The sequence below is a fragment of the Anabrus simplex genome, chromosome 7, assembly GCF_040414725.1.
Source record: "Anabrus simplex isolate iqAnaSimp1 chromosome 7, ASM4041472v1, whole genome shotgun sequence".
Taxonomy (NCBI): Eukaryota; Metazoa; Arthropoda; class Insecta; order Orthoptera; family Tettigoniidae; genus Anabrus; species Anabrus simplex.
In genome coordinates, this window is record NC_090271.1 from 248,239,695 (window position 1) to 248,267,325 (window position 27,631).

The window sequence follows — 27,631 nt, forward strand, 5'->3', positions numbered from 1 at the left end:
AAGCCCCTAGCAAAAAAATTAATTAATTAATTAATTTATTTATTCATTCAATTATTTATTTACTAGCATAAGTACCCGTTCTTCGCACAGGAATCAGGAATTGGTAATCGATTTCACGATTGCTTCATGAATTTATGCGATGTTACATGTCTGTATTCATGTTAAACTGATATTCTTTTACGAATGCGCGTGGGAATAACGTTAAGTACTATAAAGATGAACAAAGTGGAGACAGAATAAGGACGATTACAGAGTTTATTGAACGGCACAGATCCCGGTCCGAAGTTACATATTGTTGTTCGTCTGAAACCGGGAGTGGCGCTGCGGCTGAAGACTCATGAAACCAATCATTGACGATAACCTCTCTCATTATCTGTTCCATCGAAAAGAGAAAAATGGCTCTTTAGTTAAACCTTTTAACCCACCTTGAAATGACTAGGCAGCCTGTAAAACGGTCCATTAATGACAACACCCTTGTTATCCTCCTATTGAAAAGGGGTACATGAGAAAAAAGGTTTTAGAAACAGATTTCCATTAAGGTTGGTAGTTTTCCATTAAGGTTGGTCATGTATATTTTGTGGGAGGGCAAATTCACTCGTTCGACTTCCTATAAACTCCCAAACTAATCGCGGATTTAGAAATAATATTCGCCCTATAAAACCTACCCAAGGACAGATTGACTCCAAATATAACGCTTGGCAGAAATATATCCAGTAGTTTCTCAGTTATAAGAACTTAACAGACAAAATGACAATAAAGCTAAAAAATATGCAGATGGTCATTATTAAACCTGGAAGGATAACTGTAAGCAAATTTTGCCAAAATATTCAATTTACAGACACACGGCCGTTACGATTTTATTTATATATGGATAGATAAGGAATCTGCTCCATGTACAGCACCTTTTGGGCTGTGTCCAACAGGACTTAGCCTGTAAAACCGTCCGTTAACGATATCTTTCTTATTAATTATCCTGTCGAAAAAGATCACGTGAAGAAAAGTTTTAGGAATGGATTTCCATCAAGGTTGGTCGATTCCCATCCAGGTTGGTCTGGTATATTTTGTGGGAGATTAAAATAACTGTTTCGGCTTCATATAAACTCCCAGTCCACTCTGTGAATTTCAAATGCCATGGACCTTAAAACATACCGTTTGGCAGAGGGATGCCAAATATGAAGTTTGGTTAAAATATTTCTAGTAGTTTTGCAGTTATAAGAAATATGCTTCACAAGCGCCCGCTTTTAGGCTAAGTCCGCTCGACCATAGACTGAAAAAACGATCCGTTAATGATATCTACCTTATTAATCCTCGTATCGAAATGATGCACGTGAGGAAGAACTTTTAGAAATTGATTTCCATTAAGGCATGTAGATTTCCATTTTGTTGTGAATATTTTGTAGGAGTAAAACACGGTTTCGGTTTTGCATAAATCGCAAGTCAATTAATGGATTTAGAAACAATATTGGCCCTAAAACCTACCCAAGGACAGGTGGATTCTAAATATGAAGTTTGGTAAAACAAATCCTGTAGTTTTCCAGTTATAAGAACTCAGAGAAACAAACAAACAGACAGACACAAACGCTAAAAAACAAGTATGCAGTTGGTCATTATTACACCTGAAACGGAAAAGTGAAAGAAAATTTCGCCAAAATAATCAATGTACAGACACACGGTTGTTACGATTTTATTTATATAGATTTATCGTATGGCTTTTAGTGCCAGGAGTGTCCGACAACACGTTCGGCTCGCCTGGAGAAAGCCTTTATATGTGACACCTGCGCGTCTGGGCGTGAATTGATAATGATGATGATAATGACGTAGGGCGAAGGCGAGAGCTGATGACGGCACATAGCTTACTTCTGTCGAATAACACCAGGAAATCTGCCGTGTTCATTCCACGGACGAATCACCGTCAACAGCGTCATACGGCCTCATGTCTTGTGAACACTGCGAAGAGGTTTGGAGTTGAATCCAGGCTTTTGGCATGCAATCGAGTGATTAGACACTGTAGGACATCATTCCTCCCGCCTACATTTTGATGATACAAACTTTTCTCTATCTACGAGACTCGAACTTTTTTTTTTTACCACGGTGTCCAACCACACAGTAGAGACGCCTTAAAATTATGGCCACCTGATGAGTACTGCCATAGGAAATATTGTCTGTTCCGTTTGATATTGTTAGAAGAGCCTTCCCCCTGTTGGTGGGGGTGATAGAATGAAACCCACGGTATCCCCTGCCTGTCGAAAGAGGCGACTGAAAGGGGCCCCAGGAGCTCTTAACTTGGGAGAGTGGGTTAGCAACCATGGGGCCCTTGGTGGAATTCTGGCATTACTTCCACTTGGTTATGGCAGACTCCTCACTTACACCTATTCTGCCCGACCTTCCTTGGTCAACTCTTTTTCTTTTCCGACCCGGACGGTATGGACAGTATTAGGTTGCGAGACCTAGGGAGTTTTCATTGTCACGCCCTTTGTGACCTTTGGCTTTCACTGGTCGATACCTTCATTTTTGAAGTGTCGGACCACTTCTATTTTTATCTCTGTTCAGTGTTAATAGAGGGTAGTTGCCCAGTTGTACATCCTCTTAAAACAATAATAACTACCACCACCACCTTAGTACTGTCTGTAACATCCACTATAAAGTGTTGTTTACCGAAATGTGACCCCTATAATTAGGTATGCACATTGTCTGCCTTTGCTGGCGAGACCTAGTGTTTACAGTGCGCTATGGGTTAGAACATTGATCTGTCCCAGTCTCATCCTTGACTTTGACGATATGAAAGTGACTGGGGTATGAGCGGTGCTAGTAATGCCATTCCATATGTAGATAGTCCCTGCTATGGATGGTGTGAAAATGTCACTCATAGGGCCGACTGGTGCGTGTATTTCAGTGGGCTTGGAAGACTAATATGTAAGAGTAACTTCTAGTTCAGTGAGGAAAGCTACGGGAAACCACTATACGTCTCGTTTCCCTTGTACACCTCATCACTGCGGCCTAGAACATCTATTCTAGTTGAAGGAGGAGCTGTTGAGGATCCAGCCAGCCTTCAATTTGTGTACCCAAAATATAAACAACGGTCTATGTGAATCCTCCTATGAATCCTGACATTCTCTCAGGGTCAGAATTGTTATGTAATATGCCATTTTATTCCCCTGTTAAATTTTTAAACAACAAAATTTAATTAGTTCAAATTTTAAGTGTGTTTTTATGCTTGTTTCACTCTATATCTCTTCAGCCACTTGCGTATTTTGTTGACTACTTGCTGGAATTACAACTGCTGGAAAATTGAGTATCAATGGGATTGAATTTAACGAATCTTTCAGAAATGTGAGATATTAATGACATATGTCCACTTGTAACTATTTATAGGGACAAATTCACATTAGCTCCCTTTTGACATGAATATGTCTTATGGCTGTAGGTCATCTGAAAACTAGGTGACGCGACAAAATTTGTGACGGGAGTGATGTCACATTAGACGTTCTCGCAGGCCTTGGTCGCGGCTGTGGATTTACATAGTGTGTATTGACATAGACAGTGTACCGTCAGTGACGTCAATTTAGTCGTTACCGAAAGCCTTGGTCGCCAAAGATGCTGCGGATGTGGATTTGTATAGTGTGTATTGACATAGAAAGTGTACCGTTAGTGACGTCATATTAGTCGTTCCCATAGGCCTTGGTCACGAAAGATCCTCGCGTCCGTATTTTTGTACAAATAGAGTGTGTTCACATAGAAAGTGTACCGTTAGTGACGTCATATTAGTCGTTACCGAAAGCCTTGGTCGCCAAAGATGCTGCGGATGTGGATTTGTATAGTGTGTGTTGACATAGAAAGTGTACCGCTAGTGACGTCACATTAGTCGTTACCGTGGGTCTTGGTCGCCAAAGATGCTAAGGCTATTCTTATCAATATTTCAGTTTTATTTATTGAAAGACATATTCATTATCAATAGCTTTTCGCAAAGGGGAAAATGTATTCTCCTGGCATTTGCCAGGAAGTGAAAATGGGAGACCACAGAAAACCATTCCCAGAACAGCCGACTTGAGGTTCGAACCCACTACCTCCCGAATGCAGTGCTTGGCTGCCATCTCCTGCCTCTCTACTCGTCTTCTTTTTTATTTTACTCTACTATAAAAGTGTAAAGACACCACCGAACTAATGCATTTATTTTCCCAGATCCTTACAGACACTCGAAAGAGGAACCGTTCATTTTTCTTTCACTGTCCACGTCCTTGGATTCTTGTGCATGATGACTTCATTAAAGCACAGACATTCTAGATGTACTTGTAGATTATCGCCATTCTGCAAGCCAAAGGAGCCGAGCGACAAGTTTTTGCTCTCCATACTTAAATTTCGATATATCTACATCTAGCCGTGTCCATTGTCAATGAAGACTTGCCCTCTCTATTAATCGTACGGCTGGCGTTGCTAAAAGGAGTGATGAAGGTCAATTTGCTGATTATCAAACTGGAGTCACCGACCAGCTGTGCGCACATCATGAATATCTGTCAGTAAGAGCTATGTTCAGCACCAGGACGCAGTTGTGTTTTAATTGGACGGTTTTATGCGTCAAGTCTTAGTTTTGAGCAAATCGCATTCAAAAGTTTTCATATTTAAAACCATCTAAGAAGAGATATGTAGTCAAAATAAATCAATATTTGATACAGTTACGTAATGTGTTGCGCGTAATGGGATTATTCAAAAGAAAACTCATTCAGTGTAATATTCTCCTGCTTTCCTCATATTTAAATTAACCGTATTTGTAGTTTGCGGACCGAAGATACGCATCAAGTGGCTTAGCACCAAAATGTGACGGTTAATTTGTTGATGCTCAGGGCTACGGAGCATGTAATTACACAAGAACAAGTTAAGACCCTACCATTTGAGATTTTGTTGTTAAAAACCAAGAACCAGCAATAAGATATTAGGTTCTGAATACCTGTTACTATTTTATTATATACTGTTACGAATAAAACTTCGTCAGTTCCTTTATTACTCTAATTTATTTCAATATGACCCAATATATGCACACACACACACACACTCACACATTTTTTTTTTGCTAGGGGTTTTACGTCGCACCGGCACAGATAGGTCTTATGGCGACGATGGGATAGGAATGGCCTAGGAGTGGGAAGGAAGCGGCCGTGGCCTTAATTAAGGTACAGCCCCAGCATTTGCCTGGTGTGAAAATGGGAAACCACGGATAACCATCTTCAGGGCTGCCGATAGTGGGATTCGAACCTACTATCTCCCGGATGCCACACATTTTTAATCAACCATGAATTACCACACTTGCTAATTGCTGTCTATTTACAAGTCTCTCTTCCTTATGACACAGCAGGCGGTCCGGTCCGCTGCTATTATCTGGGTACGGCTAATCCTTACTTTCACTTCCCGAAGTCCGTTCATTCATACTGTAGCTGAGTGTAGACCACTGGATTTGAACACAGGACCTCGGACTGCACTATTCGTTGGTTCGACTCCAGAGACAGTTCCATAATTCACAAAGTCACATGCAGTAAACAACTAAACAGCAACAGCTCATCAGTATTCAACAGCATGACGATACTCACAACAGCGAATATTAACCCTTACACTCACGATAGAGGCTTCCTGCGCTGACTCACGGCGATTCCCAGTCCATAGAAATACAGAAACACACACTACTTTAATGCAGTACACAGTCTTTTGTCCCGTCGTCTTCAGTCCGGCTACTAGCTGGACAATCCAGCTCAACCACTACAACACTTACTCGTTCAGACCTCGGTGGAACACTAGCGACATCCATCACCTCTGTCATTCTCAGCCCGGTCACAGATCCCCAGCACACTGAGTCTCACACTGACTGCATCACGTAGTGACAGTACATAACAGTACGAATTTCACAGAACATATGGGCAAATAAGTGTCGAACTCGTAAAACAGTATCATTCATAAATTCTGACTTCCTGACAAGAATTCGAACCGACATCCTTCCAGTTACAATTGTACCACCTGTGCTAGTACACCTACTTCAAGACCTTAGTGAATGAAAACCTACAACCTGTTTTCCAGTCAGTGACCGGGTCAGGGATGGAATGAATGAAGCCCCCATCTTGCGGCGAGGATAGGAATTGTACCGGCTGCCGAAGCCTGCCGCACTTCTCTAGGGCAATGGTAAATGACTGACAGATGAAATGAAATGACATTGGAGAGTGTTGCTGGAATGAAAGATGACAGGAAAAACCGGAGAACCCGGAGAAAAACATGTCCCGCCTCCGTTTTGTCCGGCACAAATCTCACATAAAGTGACCGGGATTTGAACCACGAAACCTAGCGGTGAGAGGCCTACGCGCTGCCGCCTGAGCCACGGAGGCTTTCATTTCAAGGCCATAGTGGATAACTTATAATTAATTATTAAACTGAAAGCTTATGACTTTGCTGCATTTATAAACTGCTTGGTAAAATAAGTTACTTAAATCCAAACAGGTAATTCTACACTTACAGTGTGATACAGTAACAAAGAAGCATGCACTAATGACAATGCACTGTAGGCGCTATAGCAATAAATCTTACTATATTCCTGTGATATATGTGACATGTCCCTTTCAGTTCTACTTTCCGTCTCCTCCAGCTGTTCCACAGACAATAACGCAAGTAATTTTTGCGTTCTCATTACCATGCGAGATTAAGAGTACCGAGCACACCACGTCACTAACAGTGCATCCGACATAGGCTACTGATCAGCCTGCCAGCTGATATTCAGGGACACTAAAAATGTGTGCGATATCGTTTAGCCGGATGTTCCAGAACGTCCTGTACCACTTGGCGAATCAATTCTTTGAATAAGGCGGAGAGACGGTTGATGCATAACTTTAAACCCCGCATTATGATAGTGGCGCTTAGGTTTTTCTTCTGTTACAGCTGTTTACATTCAAACAGAGCTCCATGAGTATTAGAGCAGTTAGATCGACTCTTGAGGCAATAGATGGTACCAGTACTCCGTTTTTAATTGTTGCTTTGCCGGTTGATGAATAACACCGTGCAATTTGGGAAGAGAATTCTCTAGACTGACGTGTAACAAACTCCATAATTACGAGCGCGTCAGGATTTTGCAAGATTATTATATTTCAAACTTTATCTGTACAGAGACATGGCAACTTTTTTGGTGATGGTGGTGGTGGTGGGGCGTTATACCAAGAGAAGGTAAACTGCTGTAAAACCAGACTTTCAAGAAATTCGTTTCAAGGCGTTGTATATATGGCATAATCAAGTATACGGAAGGGGACTGCATATCAAAACATAACAAACATATTTTGTTCTCCTTCCAACACACCCTGGTGGGTCGTGGCTTCGAGGTGTTTTACTCATGTGGTCTTAGGTCTGTTTTACGGTCGGATACTCTTCCTGGCGCTAACTCTACGTTGAGGAATGTACTGAGTGTTTCTGTGAGTGTGGTGTTTTGGGCGGATACCATATGATTTTGTCAGTATGGTTTATTTGCCACCCCCGGAAGCCCGGGTTCGATTCCCAGCTCTGCCACGAAATTTGAAGAGTGATACGAGGGCTGGAACAGGGTCCACTCAGCCTCGGGAGGTCAACTGAGTAGAGGGGGTTCGATTCCCTCCTCAGCCATCCTGGAAGTGGTTTTCGGTGGTTTCCCACTTCTCCTCCAGGCAAATGCCGGAATGGTACCTAACTTAATGCCACGGCCGCTTCCTTCCCTCTTCCTTGTCTATCCCTTCCAATCTTCCCATCCCCCCACAAGGCCCCTGTTCAGCATAGCAGGTGAGGCCGCCTGGATAGGTTCTGGTCCACCTCCCCAGTTGTATCCCCCGACCCAGAGTCTGAAGCTCCAGGACACTGTCGCTGAGGTGGTAGAGGTGGAATCCCTCTCTGAGTCCCAGGGAAAAATCGACCCTGGACGGTAAGCAGATTAAGAAAGAAAGAAAGAAAGAAAGAAAGAAAGAAAGAAAGAAAGAAAGATTTTTTTTGCTAGGGGCTTTACGTCGCACCGACACAGATAGGTCTTATGGCGACGATGGGATAGGAAAGGCCTAGGAGTTGGAAGGAAGCGGCCGTGGCCTTAATTAAGGTACAGCACCAGCATTTGCCTGGAGTGAAAATGGAAAAACCACGGAAAACCATCTTCAAGGCTGCCGATAGTGGGATTCGAACCTACTATCTTCCGGATGCAAGCTCACAGCCGCGCGCCTCTACACGCACGGCCAACTCGCCCGGTAAAAGAAAGAAAGAAAGTTTCTTTTTTCGTCCACTTAATAAATTTTAACTTATGGAGCTGCACACAAATCTATATGTGCATATAAAATAAGAGTTTTGTCCGTACATTACTCATCCATTCATATCCTAAAGGCACCCAGCTCGATAGCTGCAGCCGCTTAAGTGCGGCCAGTATCCAGTAATCGGGAGCTAGTGGGTGCGAGCCTCACTCTCGGCAGCCCTGAAGATGGTTTTCCGTAGTTTCCCATTTTCACACCAAGCAAATGTCGGGGCTGTACATTAATTAAGGCCACGGCTGCTTAATTCCAATTCCTAGGCCTTTCCTATCTCATCGTCGCCGTAAGACATATCTGTGTCGGTGCGACGTAAAGCAAATAGCAAAAAGAAAAAAAAATACTAAAGGCAAGGCCTTGTCGCTGCAACCACATTTGTCTCTCCTCTGATGAGCGTTTCAGGTCAACATATTTTTTCAAATCCAGCCTGTTCATCACGGAATCCTGATACTTCTTCCTCGGCGTTTCTCTTTCCTTCTTACCCAGAACTTTTTCTTCCAGCATAGTCGTGAGGAATGTGATATTTCGAAGTGTGTGGCCAAGATATTTAGTTTTCCTCTTTTCTACAGTGTTGATCAATTCCCTTGTTTCATTATTTCCCTAAGAACCCTATTGTTTGACTTTTTCTCTGTTCAACTAATTTTCAGCATCCTCCTCCATATCCATATTTCCATTGCTTCCAGGCGTTTTACATCCTGTTTTGCTAAGAGTCATATTTCGCAACCATACAACAAAACACTCCACATAAATATTTTGGCAAATTCTTTCCTAATTTGAGTGTTAATGTTCCTGCTTGTCAGAAGTTGTTTCTTGTTACTGAAGGCTTATTTAGCTAGATGAATCCTCCTCCTGATTTCTGTGGTGCACCTGTTGTCCTGAGTGATAATGCTTCCCATGTAGCAAAATTGACTTGATTGTTGTACAGTTTCATCACCTATCTTGTCCAGCTACATGGCTAAATGGTTAGCGTGCTGGCACGGGGGCTGGGTGTATGTGTTCATCCTCATCATGATGCGCAGGTCACCTACGGGAGTCAAATCAAAAGACCTGCACCTGGCGAGCCGAACTTGTCCTCGGACTCTCCCGGCACTAAAAGCCATACTCCATTTAATTTCATCACCTACAGTATCTTAATGTTTATTCTCAGTTGATTTCTTGATAGCTGTTCAGTTTCAGTTTTAATTCTTTTAGTGTTGATGTTAAAACTCGTAGCATTTTACTTATTTCCCTCTCTGAATCTGCAAATAATGCAATGTCATCGGCAAACCTTATATAGTGGATTGCATTGCTCCGAATTGAAAAAAAAAAAAAAAAAAAAAAAAAAAAGTATTTCTGTATTGGTCGTGTCCTCAATAACAAGGAAATGTATTTTTTAAAATTTTCCGTTATATCTGTCTGTCTGTATGGATAGATGCATTTATGCGCATCACGAGAAAATGGCTGAAGGGAATTAGTTAAAAATCAGTATGTAAATTATGGGAATAAGGTAATGCAGTAAACTTTCCTCAGCTTGTCCCAGTTTTTTCTAGGGTTGCTGGAGCCTCCCAGACTCATTTTGGTTTTGGCCGAGGGTTTAAAACCGGATGCCCTTCTTGACGCCACGTGATTCCTGAGATTAGAATATTGACCTAGGATCGACCGGAATTCGAGCCTCGGCTTTCGAGGTGGAAATCCAGCAGCTAAGCCAGTGAGCTAATAACTCTCTCCCCTACCCCCATCCCCTCACGACCCTTAATAACGTACTACAGTCTAGGCCAGGGATGGCAAACGTTTGCCGACTACCGTGTCAATTAAGGTCTTGTTCATTACATTTTTACTCCATAAAATCATCATTACCGAGCCCGATAGCTGCAGTCGCTTAAGTGCGGCCAGTATCCAGTATTCGGGAGATAGTAGGTTCGAACCCCACTGTCGGCAGCCCTGAAAATGGTTTTCCGTGGTTTCCCATTTTCACACCAGGAAAATGTTGGGGCTGTACCTTAATTAAGGCCATGGCCGATTCCTTCCCACTCCTAGCCCTTTCCTGTCCCATCGTCACCGTAAGACCTATCTGTGTCGGTGCGACGTAAAACAAATAGCAAAAAAAATCATCATTAAACCCCTCATTTGACTTTATTTAAATATATTATTGCATTACATATTGCACCCGTCCACCTCCCGAGTCCCAGACTAGCATTCATCTCAGGGGTGTCGGTTCATTATTTAAGTCATCAAATATAAATATAACGGCATAATACAACACGGGAATGAACGGAGCAATTTAAATTTAAAATGGGGAAAACTCGATTGTAAACTTGAATTTAAGGACTCCATGATAGGACTAGGAAGTGACTGTTAACTTTAAAAAGGGTACCATCTAACTACAATAAAAAGATTATGAGAATGGTTTCCTTTGAAATAATTGCCAGAAGGAGCAGTTTATTACGCCATCCGACGTACGAAACTTCGATACATTTGGTAACGATATTTAAATTTCCACACATGTTACATAAATAAATCACTTGCTATACCGCAAGTGGTATCAATATGTTGCTGAGTTGCTTCTGAAAGAAATTACAATTTGAGTATAACTTACGGATCGATTCCATTTGAATCGAACCGTTGTTCAAAGATATAGCTTCCTTCTGTCGGGATCCCGAGCATAACCCATGTTACGGTCGGCTTCTCGATTTAACTAAGATGATGTACCCCGGCTATATACATTTTTCCGAGACCGGTACTCGGACTGGGTAATGTTTCTCGTGAATTACGAAAAATGGATTACACGGACAGTTCCTATCTTACGATGTCCAGCTGATGCCATACCACTGAATTAGCATTTATATTTTATTTACATATGATCTGAAATGTTACAAAGTAGCCTCAGTAGACTACTGCCACAGACGAGATAACGAGAAGCGGTGGGAAATACCGTGACAGTGACCTCCCCTCGCATCGCCAGCGAAGTAAACAAACACACCAAGTATTACTGTAACTCGTCCCGTGCGGAAACCGTACAATAACGAGGTAACAAATGACTATAATATTTATTATTCTTATTATTCAAACATAAGAGTAGAGGGATGTTGTCACCAATTAATTTAATCCACTATCGTCAGAATATTCATTTATCCACGAAATTATCATCCTCGAAATTATTATTATTATTATTATTATTATTATTATTATTATTATTATTATTATTATTATTATTAACGGTTCCTGGCACTGTCACGTTTGATTAATATCGTCATTATTATGCGGGACGCAAACACCAATGGTTATTACTGTTATTATTATTATTATTAGTATATCTTTCTTGTGGTTATTATTATTATTAATGAATAGGTGACTCCAGATATTATTATTATTATTATTATTATTATTATTATTATTATTATTATTATTATTATTATTATTATTCACGTCACTCAAGAGGTTATTATTATTAATGAACCGGTCACTTCCGCCAAAATATATTAAGATATCGGTCGCAATTATAATTATTTCACTGATCAACCAACGACATCATTACTGTTATTATTATGACAATTATTATTAAGCTGACCGCGATGATTTAACATCGTCCTTACATTATTATTATTATTATTATTATTATTATTATTATTATTATTATTATTATTATTATTATTATTATTATTATTATTATTATCGGTTGCATATTATCATTTAGATTCCCGTTTAACATCTTTATCAACGCTCAATTTACTTAAGGCGGTCCAAACCTTTATCTGCACTATTTATTATTATTATTATCACGACATCATGATTGTCATCGCTCGTCATTACAATGATTACACTATACGATCATTTATGTGGACTCTGAACTCTCATTATCCTTAGATCCGTAGTATCTCAACGAATAGCGGTGCAGTCTATTTATTTCGTACATGCTGTCACGGGTTCGAATTCTACCCGCTACGTAACTCAGTATTTCTCTGTGACACTGCCCGTACATTTTACACTCATTTCAATATCCTAAGTGTCTCTCGTACGGAATTTATATCCCTTTCTATCTCAATATTCCGTGATTCATTTATTTCTCACAGAATTATCAACTGACTTATTTATTCACTTCTGACATCGTACGACCTTTTATTATCTGACTGCAGATTCTTTAACATTTTTCTATCTCATTTTGATCTACGCCTTAGTTCGTTCTCCACAAATAATCGTAACATCTTGAAATTATATTTACCAAAATTTGACAATCATGGTTTCGTAATATTAGTCCTACGTGTTCCGGCTAATGAATTGCAACTTTAAGACACGACATTTATTCGTAAAGAAAAATATTGGACCGTAATTTAAACCACACGTTCATTAACATGTACGGATTCTTAGCACCGATCTTAAATTTCAATATTAATAATTTATCAAGTTAAATTACCACACACTTTAATTCCGAATTAAAAACGACATCACGTCATTAAATGATTTCTGACAAACTCAACACCTGATCACTTAAATTTATTATTACGCACGGCTCACTAAATTTCCGATATCACATGAATTATTATTATATCCAAATTTAAAAATAAGTAAATTATTCTTAAGAAAGTAGTTTTATTATATTTATTTTTATTATTAATTAATTACACGGTAGTCCACTCTTAATATGTTTAACGCATAACCCCTTTTACAATTTCGATTTATTTTGGCACTAATCAATCCAGATATGATATACTTGGAAATTTTATTATTATTATCGCTTCTCCCAAATTTAACAACTTCACTTTGAAAATATGAACATACTAATCAACAACAAAACACAACTGGTATGACGAGGCTGGACTTTCCTTCAATGTCATTACATCGCTCGTTAAAATGACAAACAGAAAAGGACATATCGGGTCTATTTAACTATAATAACCAAAATCAAATGTAAAGAAAATTATTCTTGACTACAAAGAAAATATGAATGCATGCATGACTTAACGTACTACCCTATATCTACAAAATTTACATCTCCAACAAACTGAATACATAAAAAGACCCGATTATTTACATTGTTATTATTTACTACTGTCCGTGCTACAAATTTAGGATGGGGTCGTTAAGCGACTCATTGTTACAGAAGGTAACCAAGTCTAATCAAATAATCCCATTTTTCCAATCACGCTAACATTTCCCAAATATTATTTACATTATGTACTCATCTTAGTTTCTCGGTATTCCATTACAGCTTTGCAGATGAGAGGCTCCTTTCGGCCCCTCTCTGCTATTTTACTCCTCCATTCTTGATGGCGTAGTACCACAAAAGATTTCCTGGCACATTGCCATTTTACACTAATACCTTAATTATCACGATACTTCACCATTGACAACGTTAACACTGAACACTTTAACTTTTATACAAGAAATTAATATCCTAGACCCAAAAATTTAATATTTTACACTATTTTAATCTTCGTCCAATTACCGCACAATGGACCTGGACACGTACGACGAGGTGTCAAATTTTACGCCCGTCGCGATTTATGTCGTCCGACGCGATACGCCCGTTTCATACGGCCCTCTTGAAGTGTTCATGATAGCGGTTCGATATTGCAAAGTACAGGCAATTATTCCCTTAAAGTACTGTTCGTCACACAGTATGTTATTTACGTACTTATTGCGGTGCAATTTATATTACTCTCTTACAGTGCAATTAATTTACTTCACTGATATTTATAACTGACAAACACTGTCCTACGTTAACTATTTCCAGTTCATGTTGCTTGAGCGCGATCACATTTTATAAACACTGGCGGATGCTCGCGCCATTAAATGTTGAGTTACTGTACGCCCGTAGAATTCGAAGTTAGCTGCGACCGACGGTTCAGCTCCAGAGATTCATTTCAAGTGTGTTGGCGAGTATCCCTTGTCCCGTATATATGGATGAAGCTTTCCCTCGCGGATTCATTGACGTCATACCCCTTAGGGAGGGGGTGGATTTTTAATATCGGTACTTGCACTCCGAATTGGACGTTAAAATTTATATCAAATTAATCCACTCCGCTAGCATATTTGCTGGATTAAATATGAACCCCTAACGATCACAGATTTAGGAGATACGGGTGGATTTAGCTCCTCACATTTCGCGCCTTTGGAAGCGTCCCTTACAACGTGGTCTTCGTCCAGCCAGTGACATTCAAGCTGTCTGGTTTCCAAGAAATCCAGCCTTCAATTTATTTAATTTGCCAATAATTATTGATTATTTTTCCATGCGTGACATCTAATAAATTCATTACATTGCTCCGTGTACTCACAATAATTTATTACTGATTATTTTTGAAGTTACGAGAATATCTCATCCATCATTCCTTAAGATGGTATCCCTGAGTCTTCCATCAACTTTTAGCGATTGGCCGGCAAGCGGTCACGTGATTTAAATCTCCACCTGCCCGAACCTAGGCTAGCGAATGTCCTCGCAACCGCTGTAGTTTTCCATGACGTCACGGAACTCTCCGTCCGCCAAAAATATCCCAGCGCATTACTCATGTTGCGAGCTTCCTTTGTGTCACCTACCCCTTTCTCTTTCTGACCAAGACTTATTTGTGGACTTGTATTTCCCTGTTCGCCAACTTATGGGATCCCCTGCTGTGAAGTAGCTAAATGTTGTTGTGTCGAGCTAAGCCTCACGGCTCCAGCCTGTCGCGTACTCAACCTATTATTTCAACAAAGCTTGTACGGAATAAGTTTTCTGTATTTCAATAAATGTACCATATGTTATTTTATCAATCAAATCATGACTGACTATGGACCTATGTCACTCGGGTTCAATATAAATCCATTCGACTGAATCTTTCATGATATTATTTTGCAAACATTACTGAAAATTACATTTAAAAACAGGTAAACGTTAAGAATAAGGTATATTTTTGCTTTAACCTAATCAAATTTGTTAAAAATATGTCCATAGAATTAATTGATGCATACTCCTTTATTGATGGGTTTCCGAATCCTTGGCTGAATGGTCAGCGTTGAGGCCTTCGGTTCAGAGGGTCCCGGGTTGGATTCCCGGCCGGTTCAGGGATTTTAATGACGTATGGTTAATTCTTCTGGCTCGGGGACTGGGACTTTGTGTTTGTACCAACACTTCCTTCTTCATATTCATACAACATACTACACTACCAACCACCACAGGAAGCATGCAATAGTGATTACATCCCTTCATATAGGGTTGGTGTCAGGAAGGGCATCCGGCCGTAAAACAGGGCCAGATCCACATGTGCGACACAATTCGCACCCGCGACCGTACAAGTGTGGGAAAAAATGACAGAAAAAGAAGAAGAAGAAGACTCCTTTATTGATGGGTAAAGTTAAAATATGGTATGCTGATAGATTTTCTACCTATTTATTACATGTTGAAAATATTAAAATATGTTAGTATGTTGTCTGACGCGCCAGAGACGTCGTGTTCGCGTGTCATAGGCTCACAAGCCCTGCCCTACACTATAAATAATTTTATTCACGCTAGATGAAATGGTAGTTTAGGGGAAGATGCCTAAAATTATTCTTTTAACCTTCAACTAGTCGCGTGAAAAATTACGTTATTAGTCGCGCACGGACGAAACTCCCAGGTTTGAGAAATGCATAGAAATTCTTCTTTTTCATCGGCGTACCCTCCAGGGTCAGTTTTTCCCTCGGACTCAGCGAGGGATCCCACCTTTACCACCTCAACTGCAGTGTCCTGGAGCGTGAGACATTGGGGAGGATGACCAATAGCTCGCCCAGGCGGCCTCACCTGCTATGCTGAACAGAGGCCTTGTGGGGGGATGGGAAGTTTGGAAGGGATAGACAAGGAAGATGGAAGGAAGTGGCCGTGGCCTTGAGTTAGGTACCATCCTGGCATTTGCCTGGAAGAGAAGTGGGAAAGCACAGAAAACCACTTCCAGGATGGCTGAGGTGAGAATCGAATCCCCCTCTACTCAGTTGACCTCCGAAGGCTGAGTGGACCCTGTTGCAGCTCTCGCACCATTTTTCAAATTTCGTGGCAGAGTCGAGACACGAACCTGGGCCTGCGGGGGGGGGGTGTGTGTGGCAGCTTATCACATTAACCACTACACCACAGAGGCGGTCACAACTGACTATTTTAAACATGTCAAAATTCTATAATTATTATATTTAACTAAAAATATATTTTATTTGTACTAAATATACCTTATGTTTGTTTTGGCAAAGTACACTTTAAAAAAGTTTACGTAAGTCAAAAACAAATAATAAAAAGTTTTTAGCTACAAAACTTAAAACATGAATAATATAGTGTACGTCTACAATTATAAACCTACTAATAATTAACAAAAATAACGTTTACATAAACGATATTTTCATTACACAAATCTGTACTGAAAACTCCACATGCCAAATGGTTGAAAGGGTTGCCGAGTCCCGTCTCTGCTACGTAAAATTAAGTAGTGGTGTTGATTATTGTTTTAAGGGGAAGAAGAACAACTTGGTAATCATCCTCTATTAACAGTAATCAGAAGGAAGGTATTCGAAAAAGAAAGGTAAGGACCACGAAGAGCGTGAACGTGAAAGACTCCCTAGACCTCGCAATCCTAATACCGTCCGGGTCGGAAAAGAACAAAAGTTGACCAAGGGAGGTCAGACAGGAAAGATAGAGCGAAGAACCTGACAAAAGTGGAAAAAATGCCAGACTCAGCTTGGGGGAACCGTGGTCGCCAACCCACACTCCCGACTTGAGAGGCCCTAGTTCCCCTTTTAGTCGCCTCCTCTTACGACAGACAGGGAATACCGTTGACGTTATTATATCACCTCCACCCACGGGGAAATGTAAGATTAAGCACAAAAATGTGATGTAGATGTGTGTTACGTTGCTTACATTAAAGCATCTTATTATTTTATTGCCCATTTTTTATCATAACAAAAGCCTATTTTAATTATTTTACTGCCCATTTCCTAAATGCCAAGTGCTTATTTGCCTGATTATTTTAGAAAAAATAAATGCCTGAACTTCCGGGCTCTAACTAATGACCAAATACATCAGGGATATTAAACGCAGTGGTAACAGTCGAGAGTGAAAATCCACTTAGGATAGCTGCCCTAATGCTAGGAAAACCACAAAGGTTCAGCCTACCGATTATTCCGTAAGGAGAATTAGAAAAAGAATTTGATTTTCATTCGAATTTCTTAAAATGTTGCAATATTTATTAATTTTCGGGGAGCTACTACACCCCTTCCCCCGGTGGATTTGATATATTGAAATACATTTTAGGCTTATACAAATGATTTTGTACTATTTGGAGTGAATCTCTCAAAATCGCAGTTGACATTTCTTGTAGAACATTTGTAGGGAGTCGAAACGTTTTGAAAATGTTGATTGTTCCACGCGCAGCAAACAACATACCAAAAACTTCCCAGTTATTACTTTTATACTTGTGTCCTAAGACACGAAATCAAGGCTCACAGTGCCTTTTCTTCTCTGTATAAACCTCTTTGGACAGCTTTTCATCTCGCTCAAATCTGACTGTTGGATCGATAACGACGTCTTTCTTAGATTTCCTATCAATGACTACAATGTCCGCTCGTTTAAAGGAACATTCCGTTGACGTACTGCAAACAAGTAACCAGTTCAAAACTGAGCTCGGATATCCTCAGTAAAAAAACTAAATAAAGAAGCATAATGAACCAAAAGTAAAAACGGATGTAGAAAAATATAAGATTTATTGAAATAATAAATAGAGATAAAATAACAAAAGCAGACAACGAAATTGAACGTAGAGTATAAAATCAAATGCAAAAGATACTCACAAACGTACATTCAGATATTCAGCAATGACGCATTCAACTCGTAGTTATAACGTCAACATCGGTGGTCCCTATACCTTCATATTACGTACACGCAAGCACAGGAATGGTGCCCCAAAATAAACAATCAACACTGCCCCACTCCAGTACTGAAAATGAGGGGAAGAGAATGAACGGGTAGTGCTGAAGGCACAGTGTGTGCATTGCTATTCATCCACCACTGTGCCCATTTCAATCACAACAGTCTTGTAGCGAGCTGTCTAGCTGCAGCAATGCCTTAAGCGAGGAGGTAGGGGGACGCCATGCTTTGTTTATATCGGGACACCATTTCTGTGCATGCGTGTATAACATATCCAGGGCCTCAATGTTCCATCTCGATCAAAATAAATATGTATTATGAGTGCTGACAGACTCAGGCCTACCGTAAGAACGCGGATATGACCCAAAAAGTTTATAAAACTTATACAACGTTAAGGATAGAATTTTCAAATATTTCTTTCATTGACACTGATTTTAAAGCATTGTTATTTATGGTAACTATCTTCTGATTTAGAAACCATTGAAGTATATCTAAGGAATTATTCATATATAAAAACAATATCTTGGAGAAATCCTTATAACTTTAGAAGCATAATTGAGAGGAAGAAAATGTTTATCAGTATGAGATGAGAAATGTGTACTCTTCATAATACGGTTTATTATCAGATTGTTCAAATTCGCACTCTGAATTAATGCTGTTAGAATTATTTGAGAAATGTGTACCCTCGATACGGCTTATTACCAGATTATTTCTGTAGTAGCAGTTCAATCGGTGAAAAAATTTAGCGGTTTAGGTATGATTTTATGACAAAAGTAACCGAATTTCTAATCCTAAAGATCGAAGATGGTACTAACAATGATGATGTGTTTATTTGTCTGAAAGAATAGTGCTAGAGATAAGAATTCAAGTGAGAAATTGTAAGAAGAGACTGTAATTCAATCGAAAAATGATTAAAGGTAAGACGTATTAGAAAAGGATGACAGGTATGTTCCTTCCATAAAATGGTCCATTAGAAGATGTTTTCTCTCATAACGATTGCTTCAGTCTCGAACTATAAATTGAAGCAATTTAGAAAAGGCTCTTCGTGTTAAGAGCGATGGTGTAGTTCGATTGGCGGAGAACATTTCTCCTTTCGAAAAAACGAGGTTACTTGCTTACTTCCAGGTGCGATTCAAATTGACGAACTCACCGTATTTGCTGTGCCAGAGCACAAGCCGCTTCCATGCTTCAGGAAAGAGAAGGGGAGGGAGGGAAAGTGGGTGTATGTTGGAGACAGAGATAATGCTCCGCGCGAATGCATAGTTTCCTCGCTCGACTCGCACAGGATTCTTCTTGTCTCTTAGAGCCAATATCCACACTTCGTTTACTAAACATCCGTAACTGCACAAACAATACAAAAACACACTGCAATTAAGAAACACTCGTCAGTCAAGGAATACACCAGATTGTTTCTCCTCTCATCCGTTGGTCGCAGTAACGTTCTTTATTATTTAACATGCTCAAAGATGCAACGTTGCCGCCCCACGATTGTGTATTCCTTCACTCACAACGTTGTAAATGGAGTGAAATACTAAACGAAAGAAGCAATACTCCCAATGATTCGATTACAGCAGATGCTCAGTTTGCCCCTTCTTACTTTGATGTACAGTTAACAGCGGTGTAGTAGTGACCTTTGGACTCGTTCAGGATGTGTGGTGTGTCGCGAACGACCTGGAAAGCTAGGACCTAGGAAAGGTCTTCATTCCCCTCCCCGAACTGAAGGGGCGGGCCATCTAGAAGGTGACGCCTTCTCTCTAGCCGGAAGATTCGGCGAGTTTGGTGGATTGATGGAGTTGGATGAGGAGGGATGTGGGTTTGTTCCGGTGAAGGAGGTTGGAGGGGGTCACGACCTTTTGGCTAAGTGCTTTATTGGACTTTTACTGCCTGTGTTCTTAGTACAAGTTCATATTCTCTTTCTACGGGGTTCACGTAGTAGTCATTTTGTGCAGAACAAACTGTACACTGGATACTGGGGCTGCGAAACGAACGAGAAACTTGTGCATTCACACCGATTATTACGTCTGTCTCCCACTTCCCACTTCCACTCCCTTTCCTTCCCTCCTGTGACGCACAGTAACAGGCAGCGGCTGGCTCTCTGGATTATCAAATACGGCAAGTTCGTCAATTCGAATCGCGCGTCTGGAAATAAGAAAGCAACCTCACTTTCTCGAAAAGAAAAACATTCTCCCGCAAACCCATTACATCATCGTTCTAAATATAACACGAAGAGCATCGCTATTTTTTTTTTTTTTTTTTTTTTTTTTGTCGGTGTAGTTCTGATATACCCTGTATGTTCTATGTAACCGTCAGTCACTGACATAATTAACGGTAAGTGCAGGAACCATCATGTGACGTGTTTACCCGAGTAAAAACCAAACCAAACCCCATGGCACTACAGCCCTTGAAGGGCCTTGGCCTACCAAGCGACCGCTGCTCAGCCTGAAGGCCCGCAGATTACGAGGTGTTGTGTGGTCAGCACGACGAATCCTCTCGACCGTTATTCTTGGCTTTCTTGACCGGGGCCGCTATCTCACCGTCAGATAGCTCCTCAATTCTAATCACGTAGGCTGAGTGGACCTCGAACCAGCCCTCAGGTCCAGATAAAAATCCCTGGCCTGGCCGGGAATCGAACCCGGGGCCTCCGAGTAAGAGGCAGGAATGGTACCCCTACACCGCGGGGCCGGCTAAAGAGATAAGAAGTCTTAGGACTTTGATACCACTAAAGTATTGGATAAGGTAAGGGTGTATTCTGCCCGAAGACAGGTCCGAACCTCCGTAGAGGTGTGCCTGAGCCGGAGTTTACGTGCGGTAGGGTGCCCAGTTCCTTGCCGCCCCTCCATTCCCTTACCCCACTCCCCCACCAACAGTGTGTGGCAACCCATCCAAATCTTGACCACACCCAATGTTGCTTAACTTCGGAGATCTCACAGGTTCCGGTGGTTCAACATGGCTACGGCCGTTGGCTTTACCCGAGTAGCCAGTTCTAAAGTTTACAGGTGGTAAAAAAATAAACAGCGTATGACCTCCAGAGAAGCAAGGTGCAGGTCTTTTGAACTTACTCTCATACGCAACTACAGTGTCTGTGAGGTTGGGGCCATACTTATGATGTATTCTAATGTTGAAGGCGGCACACACAGCCATTCCGCGAAGCGAAGGAATTAATGGAATAGGGTTAAAATCCCTCACCCGGTCGGAAACTGAGCCGTGGCCCAATGGAACTAAGGCCGGCTCATTAAGCATTTAGCCACGAAACCGGACACAGTTGGTGTTGTCTAATATTTACACATCTGATAAAATCGCGCTAGAAGTAAATAGGGATTGGAAATCGTGTGGAGAATTTAAAAGTAAAACTGAAAGCACACAATTTGCTTTACGTCGCATCGACGCAGATAGGTCTTATGGCGACGATGAGACAGGGAAGAGCTAGGAGTGCGAAGGAAGCGGCCGTGGCCTTAATTATGGTAGAGCCTCCGCATTTGCATGGTCTGAAAATGGGAAACCACGGAAAACCATCTTCAAACTGAAAGCAAGGAACGCTCTCTTCCAATGAGATGAGAAATATGTACCCTCGGTACGGTTTATTATTATTATTATTATTATTATTATTATTATTATTATTATTATTATTACTGTATCGGGAGGTGAACCTCAACGCCACGCATTCAGAAATTAGCGCCTAAATGAACTACTCTATTGGTCAAACAGTGAAACTGCAACTACACGAACTTGGAACATTAATCAGAAGATGTCACCACTAAAATATTGAGTAGTTTTGTTATTGTGAAGTTTCCTAAATTGAATGACTTTCTCCTGGTTTTGTTTGCTATACATCAAGAAGTCTGGACATTTCTCCACAGATGACACTACCAGGAAAACTATAATCATGCACTCTGGCGCAAAGTGAAATAATTTATAATTTAAAGAAGTTTCGTATTTCTAGGTTGTCCCTAACTGATCTAGGTTCATTTATTTTTGGGTTGGCATTTCCTTTTCTTTCCGCCAGTTTTGAATCTAGCCAATCAGAAATTTTTGTAATTAATTTTCACCCAATCCCGCATTTCTTGTTCACTTTGAATCTGCCAGTAAAAATTAAGTGGGTGTGTCCTGATTAGTCTTGAATGATCTCGAACCTTCCCTGAGGGTTTATAAACTGCGCCTTTTCACGTTTCTTGGCCAATTGATCATCGTCTTTCGGAGTGTATGTGTTTAAGCAGGAGGCGAGCGGCCTTTTTCGTCGGCAGCTAGAACATCTGCAAGGTAATGGCCACGTAATTCCATCTTTCTTGCTGTATCCGCAAATTATTCCGAGGGGGAGGTCCAAATCTTTAATTATGTAACAGTACTTTTCTAAAATGTAACTTTTCTTTTGGCTACCGTAATAACTTCATAAAATCTTTAACTGCAAATCGGAGATAGAGAGTGAGTTACCCTCTCGAGCTCCCCTTCATTTTGGATTGAGGTGACTACGTTTTTGTAACTGTGTTCTCCTGTAACGTGTTAAAGTAATTTCCATGCGAGCCACCTCAGTAGTTTGAGAATAGACCCAGTTTCATCGGACTAGAGCCCTGCAGGTTTTTCAGTTTTGATTATCTTGGAGCGCAGTATACGACCCCATTCATTTTGTGTTTGGGCCAGTTATCTAACCTGTTCTTTTCCCATGAAGGCCCTATAGGTTGGGTACTTGATACCCCTGTTTCAGTTTGTAGTTGGGCCGTGGAAGGCCAGAGAGTGTAAAATGTTGTAATGTTGCCTTGAGTAGGCAGTAAGAAACTGAGAGGCTGTTAGCTCTTTTTCAAGTTTTGTAAATGTAAAGTGTATCTCTGGATGGCTAGATATTGTAATTTAGGGAGCAAGTGCTCTTGAATTAGAGGATTTCTGTCCTTAACTAAATAATTCCTCTTCCATTTGTGAAATTGGAAAACTAGGGACTTGAAGCCCAGAATCTGCAAAATCTACTAAATTTTGGATTTTCCTTATCTTGATTCAAGATTGTCATTGTACCAGATGTTTCATTGTTATGAAAAATTGTTTAGTTTGAAGTTCTAAAATAAATATAATCTTTGTTAAAGTTTTAAATTAATTTTGGTATTGTAGATGGACTAATTCACCCCGGCACCTTCTTTAACCTCTTTCTGCTCCACGGGTATCCCCGTAACAATTATTATTATTATTATTATTATTATTATTATTATTATTATTATTATTATTATTATTATTAAATCTGTGTATCCTCCAGAGTTGGTTTTTACCCCGGACTAAGTGAGGCATCCCACCTCTACTGTCGTAAGGGCAGTGTCCTGGTCGAGGATACAACTGGGGACGAGGTCAAGTACCTGCCCCAGGTGGCCTAACCTATGCTGAACAGGGAATGGGAAGATTGGCAGGGATACACAGGGAAGAGGGAATAAATTGGCCGTGGCCTTAAGGTAGGTACCATCTGGATATTTCCCTTGAGGAGAAGATGGAAACCACAGAAAACCACTTCGAGGATGGCTGAGGTGGGAATAGAACTCTGTCTACTCAGTTGACATCCCGAGGCTGAGTAGACCCATTGCAGCCCTCGTACCACTTTTGAAATTTTGTGGCGGAACGTGGAATCGAGCCCGGGCCTCCAGGAATGGCAGTTAATCATACAAACCACTACACCACAAGACGGACGATAAGGTTTAATACCGGATTATTTCTGTAGTAGCAGTTTGTTCAAAGTAGAACTCTGACTTGAAACTATTTAGAGAAGGCAAATTACTGCTTGTAACATGATCCGCTACTGAGCGATTGAGACGCCATAGTTAAATAAGACGTGCTGCAGGGTTGGTCACTACTGGCAACGCACCCTATAACTCACAAATCATCTCTGTGTGTGTCCTCTTAGCGATCGTTTACAAGATTACTTTTATTGGACGCGTCATTTGTCGAGATGATTGGCTGCTCTTGAGTTTCGTCTAGACTGGAGCAATCCTTCATCCTCGGAGGCTCTGTGACAACGCGGTGGCCTATGCCACACTTTTTGTTTCTCTCATTGAACACATTAATAATCATCCTCTTTTATCTGGACCGCCCCTCCGTCGGTAATAGCTTAGGAATTGTGTTTATGTGTGTGCATTCTTAAGCAGACCCTACACGGCCAGTAATACTGGGTCAATAACACAGACAGTACGCATCAATATTGTAGCGACATCATACGATAATTGAGCCTCCGTGGCTCAGACGGCAGCGCGTCGGCCTGTCACCGCTGGATACCATGGTTCAAATCCCGGTCACTCCATGTGAGATTTGTGCTGGACAAAAAGCGGAGGCGGGAGAGGTTTTTCTCCGGGTACTTCGGTTTTCCCTGTCAACTTTCATTCCAGCAACACTCTCCATTCTCATTTCATAGCATCTATCAGTTGCTGAATGGTATGAATGAAGTCTTGGGTAAGGACTACAAGATGAAAATAAATAAGTCCAAAACAAAAGTAATGGAGTGCAGTCGAACGAAGGCAGGTGATGTAGGAAATATTAGATTAGGAAACGAAGTCTTAAAGGAAGTAGATGAATATTGTTACTTGGGTAGTAAAATAACTAACGATGGCAGAAGTAAGGAGGACATAAAATGCAGACTAGCACAAGCAAGGAAGAGCTTTCTTAAGAAAAGAAATTTGCTCACTTCAAACATTGATATCGGAATTAGAAAGATGTTTTTGAAGACTTTCGTGTGGAGCGTGGCATTGTATGGAAGTGAAACATGGACGATAACTAGCTCAGAAAGAAAGAGAATAGAAGCTTTTGAAATGTGGTGTTACAGAAGAATGCTGAAGGTGAGATGGATAGATCGAATCACGAATGAAGAGATACTGAATCGAATTGGTGAGAGGAGATCGATTTGGCTAAATTTGACGAGAAGAAGAGATAGAATGATAGGACACATCTTAAGACACCCAGGACTTGTTCAGTTGGTTTTAGAAGGAAGTGTAGGTGGTAAGAACGGTAGGGGTAGACCAAGGTATGAATATGACAAACAGATCAGAGCAGATGTAGGATGCAATAGTTACGTAGAAATGAAAATGTTAGCACAGGATAGGGTGGCATGGAGAGCTGCATCAAACCAGTCTATGGACTGATGACTCAAACAACAACATCAGTCATTAATATATCACTTTGGGAATGGCGACCCCATCGTACAAACAGCCTATATCTGATTCATTCATTACATCCCTGACCCGGTCAATGACTGGAAAATAGATTGTAGGTTTTCATTTCATATGGTCATTATTACCGTCAATATTTTGGTCAGTACTAGTGCACTTGCTTACCATTGCGGTATTCTCACTTTACAAATAAAAAGTCAATAACCGTCAATACGGAATGAGATTTATAGTATGAAGTTGCGGTATTCTAGGAAAATGGATCGTAAATGACGGGCATGTGTAGCTATCGTATTAGTACTTTGCACTAAACGCAGTGTTAAACGTCAACGAAGGGTTAAAGATTGGCTGAGGAAAAGAGAAGAGCATTCTCATATGAAGTTGTTAAAGGAAACACAATATACTGAAGCAGAAGATTATCAGAACTATCTCCGAATGAGTGAGGGTAGGCCAACTTTTGCGAAATGACTAGGAATGGTAGAGTCTTTTCTAATAAGGCAAAATGCAAACATGCGAACCTGTTTATCGGTGGCAGAGAGATTAGCGGTGACATTGAGGTATCTTGTAACTGGTAGAAATATTGAAGATTTAAAGTTTCCCGCTATAATGTCACCAGTTTCCATCAGTACAGTAGTTGTGGAAACATGTGAAGTATTGTGTTATGGGTACGAGGGGGCGAAATCAGGAAGAAGTGGTGGCGGGGGGGGGGGGGGAAACGAACATAGGGCTTAGCTACTAGTGTTTATTTCAGGTAGTATCCGGCGGGGGAGGGGGTATAAAATTTCCCTGTAATTTAATTACCCCCTCCCCCCAGAAAAATCTAAATTTTAGATCTTTCTGTTTGAATTTTGTTGTCATAACGAAAATCAGCTGAGAAGTTTATGAGAGACTGCCGCTTTCTTAAGGATGGCCAGACGAGGCGCGATTTGTCCTGATTGATTGCTTTCTTAGTGGAACCTTCCTCTACAGGGCTATGTGTTGACTGAACACATTTGTCGGTTTGTACACTGCTCAAGGGAATATTGTCCTATTGGCTACCCATCGGAAACACACCCTCCCCAAGAAGTACAGGAGTGGTGTAAGCTCGAGCTACTTACAGCAATGACAAGGGAGTAGATCTTCAAGTAATTTATACTTTTGCCCGGGTTTCAGATGGACTTGTCAGAGTGAAACATGAGCAATAGGCTGTAGGTTCGGATTGCCACTGCTACATTGTTTCATTGCTCAAGATCTGGCAGTCATTTGAATTATTGCTGACGTTTTTATGAAAATATGACAGTAAAATTATTAATTTCAGTAATACATTATGTGTTCTACATTTTCCTCCTTATTTTATAATGAAAGAATCCCCCCCTGGAAATTTTAGTGGGGGGGGGGAACCTTTGAGATAAATCGTCTGTGTGGGGAAATCCCTCCCTTCCCCCCGCGATTTCGCACCCTGATGGGAACGTTTATTCTGGCAGGCCTACTTGGCGGTTTCACAAGCCATCTGCTTGGCCTTGGTGAGAAACGCATTTGTCGTCCATCGCTGGTCCGTTATTACTGCCAGAAATAATGACGAGCGCACTCACACGGTCAGTATAACTGTCAGTATCCCCACCACTCTACAGTACTGACGCCCGCAGATCAGCAAATCCGGATATGTCTATTAACATCTTCAGCCTGGTGGGATCCGCGGAAAAGCATCTCCATAGGTTTTGCCATTACAGAGAAACCACAAAAGCCAATGGTAATGTTATTATTAGTGAGGCAAACAAGACATGATGAGAAGTGAGGTTTGTCGTTGCTTTCCTCACTGGGCCGGAAAGTAACACCATTCATAACTTCCTGACGAACTAGTAGTGCTCTGAATACCGAGCGATTGGCTGCGTGGTTTGGTTCAATTAGCTGCTAGGTTATATTCGGGAAATAGTGGGTTCGAACCCCATTGTCGGCAGCCCTGAAGATGGTTTTCCGTGTTTTCCCATTTTCACATCAAGGAAATGTTTAGCTTAATTATGGGCACGGCTGCTTCCTTCCCACTCCTAGACCTTTCCTATCCCATCGTCGCTACAAGACCTATCTGTACCGGTGCGGCGTAAAACAAATTGTAAAAAAAAAAAAAAAAAAAAAAAAAAAAACCACAAATAAACAGTGCTCTGAATATCATCAGGCAGCACCACCACACTGTAGAATGGATTGATGTTTTTTTTTACTTGTAGGGATACCCCGGACTCTGTGCCAATCTCCTCTGCAACTTGCTTTTTTTTTTTGCTATTTGTTTTACGTCGTACAGACACAGATAGGTCTTATGGCGACGATGGGATAGGAAAGACGTAGGAGTGAGAAGGAATCGGCCGTGGCCTTAATTAAGGTACAGCCCCAGCATTTGCCTGGTGTGAAAATGGGAAACCACG